The sequence below is a fragment of the Balaenoptera musculus genome, chromosome X, assembly GCF_009873245.2.
Source record: "Balaenoptera musculus isolate JJ_BM4_2016_0621 chromosome X, mBalMus1.pri.v3, whole genome shotgun sequence".
Lineage (NCBI taxonomy): Eukaryota > Metazoa > Chordata > Mammalia > Artiodactyla > Balaenopteridae > Balaenoptera > Balaenoptera musculus.
This window is the reverse complement of record NC_045806.1, coordinates 40,318,748-40,335,232: the sequence shown is the minus strand read 5'-3', so window position 1 is coordinate 40,335,232 and position 16,485 is coordinate 40,318,748. Positions and strand designations below refer to the sequence as shown.

At 39.3% G+C, this 16,485-nt stretch overlaps 1 long non-coding RNA gene across 2 annotated transcripts in view; it reads left to right on the top strand.

Annotated features, from left to right (window-relative positions):
* The window catches only part of LOC118888523, a 128,217-nt gene that overhangs the window by 84,622 nt on the left and 27,110 nt on the right, over positions 1–16,485 (top strand). Inside the window, exons 3-5 of one of the 2 annotated variants that reach the window (XR_005018309.1) lie at positions 7,793–7,872; positions 8,291–8,376; positions 14,164–14,332. This is a non-coding gene — a long non-coding RNA (uncharacterized LOC118888523). The remainder of the gene's footprint in view (positions 1–7,792; positions 7,873–8,290; positions 8,377–14,163; positions 14,333–16,485) is intronic. The other variant, XR_005018308.1, reaches the window with a different exon arrangement.

Sequence of the window (16,485 nt, the reverse complement as noted above, 5' to 3'; positions counted from 1 at the left end):
GTGGTAAGAGAGCGGGATCCGGGCTTTAAGAGCAGTGGTAGAATGAACAAAATAATTTAACAATCACTGCTGACAGCACAAATTAGAACATTGATTTTCAAACAGCAGGTTGTAAAGAAGAGCAGTTCCTAAAATCAATTCAGTGAGGGGCAACTAGCAATCTTTTAATTCAAAAGAACAAAATAGAAAATGTTGGAATACATTGCAAATAGTAAGATCAGAATTAATTTGTGACTCTTGTCTGGTTTTATAAAAATAAATACGTATGTATTGAGCCATAATGCAAAATGTATTTAAAATTTTTTTTTTATCATGAGTACGGTCAAAAGAAGTTTAGAAGACACTGGGCTAGATGAAATGTAAATGAACAGAAGGATTGCACCTACTTGAAACACATGATTTTGTGGAGATGTTTATCTTGGTTTTAAACTTTTTTTCTCTCCTCCCCACCCACATCCAGTCTCAGGGCCTGTTATGGGCTGAATTTGTGTCCCTCCCACCAAATTCACATGTTGAAGCCCTAACCCCCAGTACCTCGGAATGTGACTGTATTTGGAGATAGGGCCTTTGCGAAGGTGATTAAATTAGAATGAGGCCATTGTGGTGGGCCCTGATCCAATCTGACTGGTGTCAAAGGAAAATTTGAACACAAAGAGAGACACCAGGCACGTGCACGCACAGAGGAAAGAACGTGTGAGGACACAGGGAGAAGTAGGCCATCTACAAGCCAAGGAGAGAGGCCTCAGGAGACACCAAACCTACTGACATCTTGATCTTGGACTTCTAGCTTCCAGAACTGTGAGAATATTACATTCTGTTGTTGAGTCACCCAGTTTGTGGTATTTTGTTATGGTAGCCCTAGCAAACTAATACAGGGTTAGAGTCTGATATTCTGTTTCTGAGACCTGGGACAAGAAAAGACCCGGGCCAACTGAATGTCCTGCCGCTTTCCAAATGAGAGTTTCTGGATTCGATTCAGTTCTTCACAGAGGAAAGCGCATAAGCTCTTATGCCAAATGTACCTGCATTCTCCATCATTTTAATAAAGGTGTGATTTTGGCTTAGTTAACCTCTCCAAGATGAAATTTCCTCATATATAAAATTGCACTAATAATGCTTTTCCTGCAATGTTGATGTAAAGATTAAATGATATACAGTTGGCTCCCCATATCCACAGGTTCCACATCTGCAGATTCAACCAACTCTGGATCAGAAATATTTGGGAAAAAAATTCCAGAAAGTTCCAAAAAGCAAAACTTGAATTTGCTGCATGCCAGCAACTATTTACATAGCATTTATATTGTATTAGGTATTATAAGTAATCTAGAGATGATTTAAAGTATACGGGAAGATGTGCATAGGTTATATACAAATACTCTGCCATGACATTTTATATAAGGGATTTGAGAATCCATGGATTTTGGTGTCCACAGGGGGTCCTGGAGCCAATCCCCTGTGGATACCAAGGGACAGCTGTAATTATCTAGAATTCCTAGCAGTTAATAAATCATTGTAGTTTTTCCTGCTGTCATCATTGTAGTTGCTTATTAGTGTTATGTATTCATTTTGTGGCTGTTCCAATTTCTCTCTTTCCTTGAAAGTATGTTGTCTTCTGGAACATTCACTAAAATGGTTAAGAGGTAGAAAGTGGGCATGAGAGAAGTTGAAAAGACCAAAATTATTTGATCCAATGTAAAAAGGTTTGACTAGGGTAGAGGAGTTGTTGCCACATACCACATGTTTGACTAGGGGAGAAGAGTGGTTGCCACCATGTGATGCAGCACTAGTTCAGGAGATTAAGAGGTTAATTAGTAAATGGATCAGAGATTTTAATAATAATAAAAATAATAGACAAAAACATGAATGAATTTCTTTTTAAAAATTTTGGGATAATTGTGGATTCATATACAGTTGTAAGAAATAATACAGAGAGATCATGTGTAGCCTTTAGCAGTTTTCCCCAATGATAACATCTTGCAAAACTATAGTACAAACAGGCAGATTCATAGAGACAGAAAGTAGAATAGAAGTTGCCAGGGGCTGACTGGGGAAATGGGGAGTTATTATTTAATGGTTATAGAGTTTTTGTTTTGAGTGATGGAAAAGTTTTGGAAATAGATAGCAGTGATGGTTATACCACACTGTGAATGTGCTTAATGCCACTGAATTATGCTGTTTAAAATGGTCAGAATGGCAAACTTCATGCTATCACAATAATAAAAATTTATCACAGTTATAAAAAGAAACCTTGTTATGGACTGAATGTTCTCTCCCAAAATTCATATGTTGAAGCCCTAACCCCTAATGTGATAGTATTTGGAGGTAGGGCCTTTGTGAGTTAATTAGGTTTAGATGAGGTCATGAGAGTGGGGCCCCCATGATGGTATTAGTACCCTTATAAGAAGAGGAAGAGACACCAGAGTTCTCTCTCTTGGCCATGTCAGGATACAGCAAGAAGGTAGCCATTTACAAGGCAGGAAGAGGGCCCTTACAATAAACGGAATCTGTCAGAACCTTGATTTTAGATTTCATAGCCTTCAGAACTGTGAGAAATAAATGTCTGTTGCTTAAACCACCAGTCTATGGTATTTTGTTATGGAGGCCTGAGCAGACTAACACACCTACAGTACAATATCACAACCAGGATACGGTCAAGATACAGAGCAGTTATATCACCACAGGGATCCCTCATGTTGTCTTTTATAGTCACACTCTCCTCCCTTATCCCTGACCTATGGCCACTACTAATCTGGTCTCCATTTCTATAATTTTATAATTTCAAGAATGTTATATAGATAAAGTCATGTAGTATAAGACCTTTTGGGGTTGGCTTTTTTCTCTCGGCCTAATTCCCTTGAGATCCATCCAAACTGTTGCTGTATCTATAGTTTGTTCCTTTTTATTGCTAAGTGGTGTTCCATTGGTATGGACGTATCACAGTTTGTTTAACCAGTCCCCCACTGAAGGACATTTGGGTTATTTCCAGTTTTAGATTATTATTAATAAAGCTTATATGAACATTTGTATACAGATATCTGTATGAACATAAGTGTTCATTTCTTTGGGATAGATGCCAAGTAGTGAAATTTCTGGGTTGTATGGTAAGCCATGTTTAGTTTTCTAAGAAAGTGCTGCACTCTTTATCAGAGTGGCTGTACCATTTTCCATTCCCACTAGCCATGTATGAGTGATCCAGTTTCTCCACATCTTTGCAAACATTAGGTGCTTGTACTATTTTTTTTTATTATAGCTATTCTGGTATTCAAATGTTGAACCAGCCTTTCACACTTAGAATAAATTCCACTTGGTTATGGTGTATAATTACTTTTATATATTGCTGGATTAGATTTGCTAATTTTTTATTGAGGACTTTTTGTGTTTAAGTTCATGAGAGATATGGTTCTATAGTTTTTCTTTTTCTTTTCTTTTTTTTGGTACTGTCTTTGGTTTTGGTATCTGGGTAATATTAGCATCATAAAATGAGTTGGAGAGTGTTCCCATCTGCTATTTTCTGGAAGAGATTGTGTAAAATTGGTGTTAATTCTTCTTTAAATGTTTGGTAGAATTCTCCAGTGAAACCATTCAGGAGCTTTTTAATTACAAATTCATTTTTTTCAGTGCTTATAGGACTATTTAGGTTGCCTGTTTTATTGAGGTTGAGTATGGTAGTGTGTGGATTTGGAGGAACTGGTCCCCTTCTAAGTTTTCAAATTTATGAGCATACAGTTCATAGTATTCCTTTATTATCCTTTTAATGGCTTCAGGATCTGAAATGATATCTGATGTTTTATTTCTTATATTGATGATATGTGTCTTCTCTCTTTTTTCCTCTTTGTCAGTCTTGCTAAAGGTTTATCAGTTTTTATCAATTTCTTAAGAAGAACTTTCTGTTTCATTGATTTTCTGTCTTATGTACCTGTTTTTAATTTCATTGATTTCTGCTCATATCTTTATTTTTTCCCTTCCTCTGCTTCCTTTGGGTTTATTTTGTTCTTCTATTTCTAATTTCTTGTTTTTACCCATTCTGATGTTCTTCTTTCCTTTTTGAAGTTCCAAGCCTTCTTCTCTTATCATCTTTGCTATTTAGAGAACCTCCTTTAGCCATTCTTTAAAGTTAGGTTTGCTAGTAACAAATTCTCTTAGTTTCCTTTGACCAAGAATGCCTTTACTTCCTCTTAATTCCTGAATGATATTTTCACTTGATATATAATTCACAATTGACAGATCTTTTCTTTCAGTACTTGAAAAATATTGTGCTATTTCCTGCTGACCTCCATGGTTTCCTTTGAGAAATACCCTATGATTCAAATTGGTATTCCACTATAAGTAATGCATTATTTCTCTCTGGCTGCTTTCATGATTTCTTTTTTTTTTCTTTTTGGTTTTTGAAAACTTTTCAGAAGTTTTGTGTCTTGACATGAATTTTGTTAGGTTTATCCCTGTTTGAGTTTCACTCAGTTTCTTTTTTTTAAATTTATTTATTTATTTAATTTTTGACTGTGTTGGGTCTTCGTTTCTGTGCGAGGGCTTTCTCTAGTTGTGGCAAGCGGGGGCCACTCTTCATCGCGGTGCGCGGGCCTCTCACTATCGCGGCCTCTCTTGTTGCGGAGCACAGGCTCCAGACGCGCAGGCTCAGTAGTTGTGGCTCACGGGCCTAGTTGCTCCGTGGCATGTGGGATCTTCCCAGACCAGGGCTCGAACCCGTGTCCCCTGCATTAGCAGGCAGATTCTCAACCACTGCGCCACCAGGGAAGCCCTCTCTCAGTTTCTTGAGTCTTCTTGAATTCACCACATTTGGGAAGTTTTCAGCCATTATTTCCTCAAAAACATTTTCAGTTCCATTCTCTCTCTCTTTTCTGCTCTCCCATGATACAAATGTTAGATCTTTTGTTATTACTCCAGACTAATGTCTGTGAGACTGTTCATTTTTTTCTCTTGTTGTTCAGATTGGGAAAATTCTATTGATGTGTCCTCAAATTCACAGATTTTTGCTTCTGTCATCTCCACTCTTTTTATTATTGTATTTTTCAGTTCTGTGATCACTATTTGGTTTTCTCATATAACTTGTATTTCTTTGCTGATATTTTCTATATTTTTTCATTTGTTTGAAGAGAATTTGTAATTGCCTGTTGAAGCATTTTTATGATGATTGCTTTAAAATTCTTGTCAGATCATTCCATCATCTGATTCATCTCCATGTTGGTGTCTGTTGATGGTCTTTTCTCATTCATGTTGTGATTTTCCGGTTCTTGGTATGATGAGTGACTTTTTGATTGTATCCTGAAAACTTTGGATACTATATCAGTAGACTCTGGATCCTATTAATTCTTTTTTTTTTTTTTAAACAGTCAGTCCCCTGGTTGAGTTGTAGCAGGAGGGCTGAGTGGTGTATATGTTCAGCTTCCCTCTGGTGCCCGGTGATACTACCCCAGCAAAAGTAGGCAGTGACTCCACTGGCATATTTTAGATATGTGGTCTGGAAGTTCAGCTCCCCCCTTGACTCCATGGACACCTTCCCAGTGGAAACAGGACACTGACTCATGACATCTCACTGCCTCCTAGTGTGGATGTAAGCTCAGCTCCCTGCTGGTTCCCACTGACATTAGTGAGGGGTAAAGCCAAGGGTTGACTCACTGCTTTTTTGCTACAGGGTAGGGGCAGTAGCTTGGCTTTGTGCTGAGCCCCTCAAACATACAGGGAGAGGAAGGGGAAAGTGGAATGCCAACAAACCCCACCTCTCACCACCTCCTTCTGCCTTGTTGATGCCTGGTAGGGATGGAGGTTCATCTCCTGACTGGGTCCCACTGATACTAGGGGAGGGAGAAAGCAAAGTTTGGGTTAGCTCACCTCTCACCACCTCATTCAGCTTCATCATTAACGTTGGGTGGTGCTGGAGGCCCACCTCTCCACTGGGACCTGCTGATGGGAGCAGACGGGAGAGAAAAGGAATGCCTGCTAGCCCTGTTTCACACCACCTTATTCAATCTTGTTGCTACTGGGTTGCTGTGGAGATTCAGCTTCCTACTGGACCATGCTGACACAAGAAGCAGGAGAATAGTGGATGGTGTAGCGCTGACTAGACCTGATTAGCACCACCTTGTCCAGTGTCATTGATGCCAGATGGGGGTGGATACTTAGTTCTCCACTGCTGGGCCCTGCTAACACTTGGGATCGGGGGAGACCAGAGTACTGACTAGCTTCATTTCTCACTGCCTCATTAAGTACCCTTACTACCCAGTGGGGATGGAGGCTCAGCTCACTGCTGGATCTGCTGATACTACCCTATGGGGGGGAATCAGAGCACTGCCTGCTTCCTTGCACAGGGATAGAAGCTCAGCTCTCTGCTCAGCCCCATCAGTACCCCTGCAGGGGAATTAGAACACCACCTGCTTCTGCCAGTGGGGCTTGGAAGATCCCACATAAGGAGAGGTGCTTTTTTTCTGTTGGTTGGTTGGAGTAGTGCCGGTATTGCCAAAAGAGTTTTCTGTTGTTTTGCCATCCTTTTTCTGGTCCCTCAACTAGGGGTATCCAGCTTTTCTTGAAGCTTTTTCTTTTATCTGTACCTGTTGGCAGTTCTCGGTTGGAGGTTTCTACCGGGCCCTGTCTGGGATATAAGGGAGGCAATAAGGAAACCCAGGGATCTCCCCTGCGTTGTCATGTTTCAGGTCTCTGGGAAGTTTGACTTCTTTCCACCTTTCAGAGTCTTCCTAAGCTTGTTTGTTGTGTTATAGCCAGGGTTTCTTAGTTGTAAGAGGAAAGCCCTGGGAGGAATGAGGTGTTCCATCTTGGCCCAAACCAGAAGTTCCTTGTATTTCTTTTTAATATGGGAGTAGAGAAAGCTTTTCGAACTGACTCAACATTTAGAATCAATCAATAAAAGATTAATACATTTTCTTACGTTAAAAACACATAATCATAATCAAATGTAAACCTGGAGAAAATATTTGACATGTATATGACAGACAAAAGATTAATTTCCCTAATAAATAAAGAGATCTTAACAATGAAGACAAAAAAGTCTAAAATCTTGATAGAAGAAATTGTCAAATGGCAGAGTTCGCAGAGAAATGCAAATGAACATTTGAAAAGATGCTTACTTTCACTCACAATAATAGGAATGCCAATTAAAACTACACTGTTACCATTTTACCAAAATCACATTGGCTAAAATCCTCAAGTTTGACAGAACACACTGTTGACAGGCCTGTGAAGAAACAAGTACTCTCATACGTTGCTGGTGGGAGTGCAACATGGTACAATTCCCAAGGAAGGGAATTTGGTTTATCTAACAAAATTACACTTACCCCTTGACTTAGCAATCTCACTGCTAGGAATTTACCTGGTAGGTATGCTTCTATAATTATGAAATAATAAATGCACAAGGTTATTTATTGTGGCATTATGTTTAATAATGAAGACTGGAACTCTGAAATGTCCACCAATAAAGGACCTATTGAATAAACAAAGGTATAGCCTCATAATGAAGTATTATACAATTGTATAAAAAGAATGAGAAGATGACTATGTACTGATATGGAGGTTATTTTGCTAAAAAGATGTGCAGAGCATGTATATAGTGTTTTATCTTTTGTATATGAAAGAAGGGAAGTAAGAATATGTGTATATGTTTGCTCTCCCCTCCTCCCAAATACCAGAAACTAATAGAAATAGTTACCTGTAGAGAGCTTGGAGAGGGGCTGAAGAGGAGAGAATAGGAATTGGAGAGAGATTTCTCTGAGTATGCCTTTTTATATAGCTTGACTTTTGAAATATATAAATGTTTAACTTCCAGAAAATGCAATGAAATAAAAAAGAAGACAAAGCAAAGCCTAAAATTGGAAAGAAACGAATAAACCTGACTCTATATCAAAGGTAACAGAATTGCTCAGAGACAAGAATTATTTCAAATAATTTATGAACATAATATTTCAACTGTACTGAAGTCAAAAAGAAGTGAAAAGAATCTTAAATGTTACTTTGCAGTTTTAGTGGTAACATTGGTATTGAAATTTTGAAACTCATGTAGGTGTATGTTTGTATTATAGATAAAGCAAATAAGTAATTATGTTAATTATATATAGAACTAAAATCTTCAGTATAATAGGAAATAAATACATGTATAAAATAACTTTTGGAAAAACCTTATAATGTTAAATTTGAATGGAAAATATCAGTATGATCTCATGATTAATATATATCATATATATCAAACATGATATCATGATTAATATATATATAATATATAAGTTATTTTATATATAAAAATATAAAACGTATATGTATTTTTCAGGACCAGCGACATAATTTGTGTGGCCCAGTGCAAAACGAAAATGTGGGGCTATTTGTTCAAAAACCAGGAATAAAGTGCCATTAAAGGTAAAACATAAAGGCTTTTCCTTTCTTCTACAGTCTCTCACTCACTCAACTTGTCATGGTGTTTTTTTATTTGCTATTTAATGGTGTTCTAAGTAAAGAAAAATTAAAATTTTAAATTGTTAGCATGAATTTTACCCTTAGTCTTTATATTGTGCAATGTCAGTTTTAAAAGCAAATGTAAGAGCATTTGACTTGCATGTGGAATAGCTGAAACGTCACAATTTGTATTTTGTGACTTATCCTGGAGACTGTCTTGAGCTGGCCGGAAGAGACTAACACAAATCAGATTTAAGAAGTGCGAAGGAAGAAGAAAAGGTATCCCTTTGCATGGGATACTCAGGAGGCAAGTACAGATGCTCCCAGTCCCCCAGGGGCCCTGCCCTGTGACAATGGGGCATGACTAATGTGATATGATGTACACCCCGGGCCAGGGGCAGGGAAGTCAAGCCAGCCATTTCCCCTTCCCATGGGCCTGCTGCCCCAACTCAACAGCTAATGGGAGACCTCCAAGCATACTGGAACCTTAGTGCTGGGATACACTAGTGATCTGGATTGGTGGTGGGGGAGAGGCTATCCTTGCTTGGTCACCTGCTAAATGTGATGTGGCACTGCTAACCTGGGGTGGGGACACCACCACCATGCCTTGTCCCAAGATGTTGTGGGGCAAATGCACCCAACCCTGACCTTCCCTACACTCATACCCAGGCTCCCATTCGGGACAGAGGGCAACCAACAGTGGTTGCTAGGAAGGGTTGGAGATGGGGAGGCTGGGCAGGGCCCAGGCACCAGGAGGCACGGGAGCAGCCCCTGGAAACCTGTCCTGGGGACCCAAGCATGAACTGAGGCTCCAAGTCCCTGGCGCATGCTCCATTATCACATTGGACTCTACTGACCAAATACAAATATAAAGATAAAATTGCAAATAATTTCAAGACAGTGATTACAGAGTACTAAATTCCAAGCACACGGCCCTTCTGGGCACGAGTGCCTGTGTGACTGTACTGGTAGCTTGCCCATGAAGCTGGCCCTTCTATTTCATAGTGCTGTTCACTTCTCTGGTCTAGAAGCAATGACATCCCAATAGCAATAAGCTTACATTGAAACCAGATCTTGGTTTCTAAATTCCCTAATAAAAGGAAACAGTGCTTCTTGGAGAAATGGCTTATTTCTGGCTTGGTACAGACAATATATAAGGTGAGGCTGGGGCTTCTTATGCCAGAAATTAAGAAAGCACCAAAAGACCAATGGGAACAGTTGAGCATCAAGAGGAATAATGAATGCCTTTGCTTATGATGATTGAATAAATTAAAACCATGAGTATCATGAGTCCATCATGACACTCAAATGAGAGAAAAAACTCATTAGTGATTGGTGATGACTATTATACAAACACTTTATTCTGAAAATTGGCAACCAAAGGAAAGAGTTAAGCGTTTACCCCGACTTTAAAGGAAAAACTTGTTTGTCTCCATTTGATTCTTCTTTATAGAAGAATGCCAGCTAACAGTTGCAAATGAATTTTTACAATAGCATCATTTTGGCATCTTCCAAGAATATAATCCATTCAGGCAAGGATCATTAAGGAATGCTAAAACAATTGGGTGACATTGATGGAGGCCGTATACTTATGTGGTACCTAAGTATCACCCCTCAAGTTACTTTTTAATTACAAAGAGAAAAACTTAGCTTGGTTGTCATGACCTTAACCCTGTGATCACAGTTAACACCACTTACAGTGAGGTAGACTGAGGCTATGTGATGTAATATGATGTGATGCAATATGAAGGCCACAGTGTCACCTAGGTAGCATTCTTGCCAAAAATGTTTAACCTGAATCTAATCAAGCCTCTAGACCTAACATCCAGTTTATAGGTATAGTAGTTTACTAGGCTGCCATAACACAGTACCACAAACTGAGTGGCTTAAACAACAGAAATTTATTATCTCACAGTTCTGGAGGCTGGAAGTGTGAGATTAAGGTGTGGGTAGCGTTGGTTCCTTCTGAGGGCTGTGAGGATCTGTTCCATGCCTCTCTCCTAGCTTCTGATGGTTTGTTGGCAATCTTTCATCTTCCTTGACGTGTAGAAGCATCACCTTGATCTCTGCCTTCATGTTCACATGGTGTTGTCCCTGTGTGCACATCTATCTCCACATTTTTCCTTTTATAAGGACACCAGTCATTTTGGATTAGGGACCCACCCTACTCCAGTATGACCTCATCCTAACTAATTATGTCTACAACGACACTATTTCCAAATAAGGTCATATTCTAAAGCACTGGGGGTTAGGGCTTTATAGAAGAGGAAAAATAAATTTCCCTCTACCTTTCTAGGTTCTTGGCTGAGACCTCCCTGTAATAAAAAGACAGATTAACAGGAGAAAAACAATCAGAAGTTTAAGAACATGTATACTGCCTATTTACATGGGAGAGACCCAGGAAAACTGAGTAATCCCCCCAAATGGCTCAAGCCACCACCTTAAATACCATCTCCAGCTAAAGACAAAGACAGATGGGAGGACTGGGGAGGCAGTTATGGTAGGCTACCAGGAAAAGCACAAGGAAAATGAAGTAAAAAGGTATGGTTGTTATGAAGATTTGAGTCCATGCCTTCTCCACTGATAAGAGTTTCCAGAGATTTAGTCATCCTCTCTTCCTGGTACAGAGAGGGAGATACCCTTACAAATGGAGACCTCCCTTATAAATGTAAATGTCCCTTACAAAGAGTAACTTCTACTCGGTTTTCAGAGCTTTTCCTATGTCTGCTCTTTCTTAAAAAATAATCAGCCAAAAATAATCCTTATGCCAAAGAGGCAGATTTTAAGTTGACAAATTCTGCACACCTTCAGCTTCAACATATGATTTCAGGGGACAGACACAATTCAACTCATCACAACAGGAAATCTAGGAGAGAGAAGAACAAGTTAAATATCACCACAAGGAAATAATCAGACAAGTCCAGAATGTGAGACTTCCTATAAAGTCTCTTCAAAAAGATAATGTCATTTAAAAAAAGAAGTAGGGGGACTATTCCAAAAAGACTAAAGAAACCAAATGTATGAATTGTGATTGGATCCTGGTTTAAAAAAGAAACTGCTATAAGACATTATGATGGAAATTGGGGTGATTCGAATATGGACTGGGTATTCTAAGAGTTAAATGATACTATGGAATTACTGTTAATTTTCTTAGGGGTGCTCATGCTGTGATAGCTATATATGAGAATGAACTTATATTAGGATATGCAGGCTAAAGTGTTTGGGGTGAAGTGTCATGATGTCTCCAATTTACTTTTATTTTTATAATAGAGTCTTTTAGGAATTTTATCTTTTTATTTAATTTTTATTTTATATTGGAGTATAGTTGATTTACAATATTGTGTTAGTTTCAGGTGAACAGCAAAGTGATTCAGTTATACATATATCCATTCTTTTTCAGATTCTTTTCCCATATAGGTTATTACAGTAGAGTTCCCAGTGCTATACAGTAGGTCCTTGTTGATTATCTATTTTATATGTAGTAGTGTGTATATGTTAATGTCAAACTCCTAATTTATCCCTCTCCCACCCCCTTTCCATTTTGGTAACCGTAAGTTTGTTTTCTATGTCTGTGAGTCTGTTTCTGTTTTGTAAATAAGTTGATTTGTATCATTTTCTTAGACTCCACATGTAAGTGATATCATATGATATTTGTCTTTGTCTGACTTACTTCACTTAGTATGATAATCTCTAGGTCCATCCATGTTGCTGCAAATGGCATTATTTCATTCTTTTTTATGGATAGGTAGTATTCCATTGTGTATGTATATATATATATATACCACATCTTCTTTATCCATCCTCTCTTGATGGACATTTAGGTTGCTCACATGTCTTGGCTATTATAAATAGTGCTGCTATGAACATTGGGGTGCATGTATCTTTTCGAATTAATGTTTTCGTCTTTTCTGGGTATATACCCAGGAGTGGGATTGCTGGGTCACATGGTAGTTCTATTTTTAATTTTTTAAGGAACCTCCATACTGTTCTCCATAATGGCTGTATCAATTTACATTCCCACCAACAGTGCAAGAGTGTTCCCTTTTCTCCACACCCTCTCCAGCATTTGTTGTTTGTAGATTTTCTAATGATGCCTATTCTAACCGGTGTGAGGTGATACCTTATTGTAGTTTTGATTTGCATTTCTTTAATAACTTGTGATGTTGAGCATCTTTTCATGTTCCTCTTGGCCATCTGCATGTCTTCTTTGGAGAAATGTCTATTTAGGTCTTCTGCCCATTTTTTTATTAGGTTGTTTGTTTTTTTGATATTGAGCTGCATGAGCTGTTTGTATATTTTGGAGATTAATCCTTTGTCGGTTTTTCATTTGCAAATATTTTCTCCCATTCTGAGAGTTGTCTTTTCATCTCGTTTATGGTTTCCTTTGCTGTGCAAAAGCTTTTGAGCTTAATTAGGTCCCATTTGTTTATTTTTATTTTCATTACTCTAGGAGGTGGATCCCAAAAGATCTTGCTGCGATTTATGTCAAAGAGTGTTCTGCCTATGTTTTTCTCTAAGAGTTTTATAGTATTCGATCTTACATTTAGGTCTCCAATTTACTTTTAAATAGACCAGCAAAAAAATGTATATACATACATAAAACAAATATGTATGTACAGTGTGTATATAGATTAAGCAAATATACCAAAAGGTCAGCATTTGTTGAATTTAAATGGTGGGTATATGGGGTGTTCACAGTACTATTTGTTCAACTTTCCTGTATGTTCGACATTTTTCGTAATAAAATGTTGACAGCAAATAAAGAAAACAGTTTTATTTTTAAAGAGAAGATTCTGCCCACCAACTCTCAATTGAAAATGAAAAAATTCAACAGGCTTAAAGTATAGAAGGCGAAAATCCAGTTAGTGAAAGGGAGAAATTCACCATCAAGGTTGTTAAACAGTTGGGCTGCTTTCCAAGTGATTCCTTCCCTCAAAGTCTTCATTACTGGGAGTTGGAAGCTAGAGTACAAGGCTCTCAATCAAGATGATTTGAGGGCCCCCCAAAGACCTGCTGACCTCTAAATATCTCCCCTGCTGGCTTCCCATGTGGCCTGAAATCCCTGTAACCTGGGTCAGTTCTTAGGAATAAAGTATTTTCTCACTATTCTGGGGCCCCCTTTTAAAATGCAAAGCTGGGAGGATGCTGGGGCCCATTAAGTGGGAACAATTGTCTTCGGAGCCAGTGCCCGCCCAGAGGCCCTCCATTCTAATAGCTCCTTTCCCAACCTCTTACCACCGCTGAGACTGGACAATACGTGCTCTAGGAAACTGAAATTGGACAATGTGTGCTCTAAGCAACTTCTTACGTGAAGATACCATTTCAAGAAAGCTTACTTTTCGTGAATAAAATGGGGTGCATAAGGTCATTGCTGTTTTTACTTTGTCAACTGGGTGGCCTCTGAAAGCTTCTTAGAACACTTCAAAGGAAGCCTTCTCAACTCTTCCAGCCCTCCACCCCTTCCCTTTGTAACTGAATTCTTACTGACCCCGAAGCTTTTCACTGAATGAAGAGTTTCCAAGGGGTGTAAAAAATACCTGAGACAATTAGAGAAATGAAAACCAGGGGGTCAAGATGAATTGACCCTTGGCGGAGGATTTACATAAATAGGTCCTAACCTCTGGCTGTGAATAAAAGATAAATGCCCCATTAGGGTCAGAACCACAGTTCAAGGCCGTTCGCAGGGCCAAGCCTGGCTTCTCTGCTATGTCAGGAATTTCAGGAATGCCACTGATCATTGTGTGTTGGCAGAGCGCAGGGGGTTGCAGGCCGGATAACAGAAACCCAGCCCTGCCCACTGGGTGAAGCTGCAGCTCTCCCACGCAGCGATCTGCAAATCGAGAGCGTGAGAAACCTGCAAGTGGAGAGAGGAGCCAGAAGTAATGCCTTCGAAAATGGGACGGATGCCTCCTCCTGAAAGGTGACTAAATTCATGTTTTGGATGGTGGTATTAACCTGTAAGATTAGAGGGGAGAAAGGGCATGTCCCCTGAGAAGAGCCAGTTTGCTCCCCTTACCTGTAGATCAGATGACCCAGTGCTAACCTCCTGCAGCCTGAAGGGCTCCACCACGTTTCCTTCTGCTGCTACCCAATAAAGAAGCTTACAAGGGTGTTACAAGACAATTTTTAGAAAAAAGGTAAAATCGTGATCCTTATACAGACATAAAAATGAACATGTGTTAAAGATTTTATTTTACTCGTAATAACTGAGGGAACTAGGCACGTGTTATAACTGATTTAAAAAAGAAGCAGCCCAGATTTATAGGAAGTAAAGAATGTTGAAATGAATTACAAATGGAGGCAAACGTTCCCCGCCCCCAGCCCCCCACCATGAAGGAGGTAAGTTGAACCAGACAGGACAGAATTTACATGTCTATCCCTTCTCTACAACTTACAGAGTTATAGAATAGCTTCTGTAGGAAACAAGTGCTTTAGGCAATAAAGTTTTCCCCTGAAGTATGAATTTTCTCTACAAGGGCAAGAAATTTTGCTTTCTACATATTGCCTTAAGAGAAGTGTCCCCTCTATCTGCTTACCTCTAACCCTTGCCCTGTCTCTGCGCTCCACCCCACCCCCCAGAAAACCGTATATATACGTACTTTTTAACCAAAGACTGAGGTGGGCTTGAGAACCTTTGGCCAAAGTTGATTTCCCTCTTCCACAATTTTCTACCTTATTTTATTTCTTTGTCACATAAAAATGCATAGAATCCTGGTTGGGTTGTTCCTTGGCAAGATGAGAAGGATGACGAAGATGCTGCTTTGCCCATATCATCTTGCTCTCTGTCACACCTCTTGCACTAAAGAGAAATCACAAGGAGGATGGGAACTTGGGATGGAGAACCCACTTGCTCTGCAGCTGTTTTGGCCAGCAGGTGCCTTAATCCTGATGGCCATTTTGGGCTTATTTTGCTGAGAGTCTCCAAAGTGACCCATTGCATCATGGAGACAAAGAGCAGGGATATCTTGGATTCTACTGCTTAGAAAGTATGTCTTTTTTCCCTCTGTTGCATCAAAGAGATCTGTCAAGCTTTCTAAAAGTACTAACTCTGAGCTGATATCTAAAGTTACAGATGGAAATATGGGCTCTTTAGATGGAGCTCTTTCCCCAAACCTGTATCTAAGTGAAGAGGTAGAGATTCAAAACAAAACCATGTTGGAGAATTACTTCTCATTCCTGGATTTAATGTCTTATTTTTATATTGTTGCATAAGAAATCGACTCTAAAAAGCATCTGTTTTCAAATTCGGGAAATATTGTTCTAGGCTCATTTATTTAAAGACAAACAACTAAAAATGCCAAACCCACTAGCCCAGGCTTTGATTGACCACCCCCTCCCCCATTTTCCTCTGGAGCAGTGATTCTCGGGCCACTGCATGAATTTCAATCTATTATCTAACGAAGAACATCAAGGCTGGTGATACTGAGAAAGCATGAGAGAAAAAAAGATATCACAGTGACAACACACTTCTGCAGAGTTACATCCGAAAGCAAATAAGTGACCTACTTACTGTTCTGTAAAGCACAGGGCAGATTCTCACATGGAAAAATTGCCCTCAGAAGTACATGTGAGACCCTGGTATGTGTAAAAGAATTTATGCAGGGCTGTCTTCACATTGGCATGCAGGTATGTGAGTGTGGGTTAGCAGACATTCCTTTCTGACTCATTACCCATTTTGCCCCTGCATTCCCCGTTCCTTAGTACTTGAGGCACTTTTTTTCCAGATTTCCCTAGGCTGGGACAGAGATTGATGGTATCTTGGAGCTCTCTAAAGAGAAGCTGTGCCCCTTTGCACTTTTCTTTTGTGGCTAGTCATTAAGACTTGCTGCCAAGCTCTGTCATATGAGCATGGCACAGCTGCCTCTGAGCTGAGAGCTCTTACCTGTCACAGGCTCTGGTACATGTAGACTCTCCTGGCAGTCTGTCAGTCGATACATATTTTTTTAAAATATTTAATTAATTTATTTATTTGGCTGCGTCAGTTCTTAGTTGTGGCACGTGGTATTTTCGTTGCCACGTGTGGGATCTTCATTGTGGCGTGCGGGATCTTCATTGCGGCATGTGAGATCTTTA